Source organism: Bison bison, unplaced genomic scaffold (genome assembly GCF_000754665.1).
Source record: "Bison bison bison isolate TAMUID 2011002044 unplaced genomic scaffold, Bison_UMD1.0 scf7180017864196, whole genome shotgun sequence".
Taxonomy (NCBI): Eukaryota; Metazoa; Chordata; class Mammalia; order Artiodactyla; family Bovidae; genus Bison; species Bison bison.
Genome location: NW_011494768.1, coordinates 3020220 through 3021881, shown reverse-complemented (window position 1 = coordinate 3021881; position 1662 = coordinate 3020220). Strand labels below are relative to the sequence as shown.

Genomic DNA, 1662 nt, shown 5'->3' with positions numbered 1-1662 from the left:
GGGGGGGGGGGTCGCAACTAGGGAGGAGATAGCGGGCCTCAGACGCAGAATGGATTCTCCGGTTTCCAAATAAAGAGTTGCCTAGGTAGGGATTTTCTGCCGCTCCCTTGGAAAATACCTTTCCTTGGGTCTGTCAGAGGTGTTGACAACTGTCAACGTGGGGCATGGGTAAAGAAGTCAGCAGGGATTTTCCAAGGAGGCAGCAGGAATTCACTTCTAAAATCTCCTCCTCCAAGCAGCCCCTCTGAAAACTCTGTACTCTGTAATGTCCAGATAAGCAACATCCATTGTTGCCAAAGGTTTTTAAGATCATTGCCCTGTTGATTCTTCCCTCACATCTTTATGCAGTGTGTCACCTAAAAACCCTAGTGTAGAGAGATTCCCTTAAATACGTCCAGAGTGCTTTCCATGTGCTAGTTTTCAGTTCTTTGCAGAACTTAACTAATTTAATGATGTACTATATTGTTAATCTCCCCCCTCCCCCCGCATAGATGCAAAAACCGAGGTACAGAGGTTAAGAAACTTGCAAAGTTTACACATCCCAAACTCGTGGTTTGTTACACCATGTTCTCTCTCTGGCAGGATGTTGTAGACTAAAGCAAGGTGATCTTTAGGCAGGAATGTAAAACCAGGAATGAAAAAGAATGCACCCCAGAGCCTAAAGTTCTTTTAACCTGGGGATATTTCTGAAAATGTCCTAATTTTGTGAGGTCCTCTCCTCTTCTCTGGTGGGCAAACAGGTTCAGTGAAAGCCTGACCCGATCTCTTTGGGGAAACTGAAGACACCCCCATTCCATAGATGGTGGTACACCCACCCACTGTAACACTGGGAACAATGCCTAATATCTTCAAGAATTCTGGAAGTCATATTCTATACATGATGCTTTCTTTCCTCATGGACTCATGAAAAGCTGTAAAAATGATGTTCTATGGAAAAGTAAATTTGGCAGATTTTTTTATGAGGTGTTTGCTATCATTAGAATAACCTAGGCTTGGCCTTTTCCGTTTGAATGTTAAAGTGATGAGAGAAGCAGCTGGTGGAAGTGGCCACTGCAAAGGGGAAGTGGATTAAATTCTCAAAAGAGCCCGGGGCTGAAGGACTATCCCAGCAGAGCAGAAGAAATGGGGGATTTAGAAAGAACAAGGCTCCTAGGAGTAGCTTGAGTCTCAAGTAGCTGGTAATCCATCAGCTTTCAGCTTATCTTGTTAATCATGTTTGGTTATTCTGTCCACTCAATTAACTTATTCAGACAGATTGATGAGTTTAACAGTTTAGTTCATAATTTTACTCTCTTTTGTACTTTGTTATTATAAAAGTTTTACATTCTTCCTGATTAAAGTTATTCCTTTGGCCCTCTGACTCTCAAAAGTATTACGATTCAACTGAAGAGAGTGTATTCTGCCAAGTGAGGAGGTCTGCAAAATACACTTATTAGTCTGTGGTTTTCAGGGTTCGGGATATGAATTCACTAGTAGCAGGTGTATTTGAAAACAAAACTCTGGGCACCATATTCTGTATGTTTACTGGTGATGTTTAACCCATCTTAAACTGCATTTAAACTTAAATGGCTGTGGGATAGCTTACGCTGCTAAAAATCATCCTTTGCAATCCAAAAGTTCATCAATCTTTATGTTACATTATTTTTATCTCTGCTTAAAATA

General features: G+C 41.2%; 1 protein-coding gene across 1 annotated transcript in view; it reads left to right on the top strand.

Annotated features, from left to right (window-relative positions):
• The window catches only part of ISM1 (isthmin 1, angiogenesis inhibitor), a 93954-nt gene that overhangs the window by 2407 nt on the left and 89885 nt on the right, over positions 1-1662 (top strand). The window lies entirely within an intron of this gene.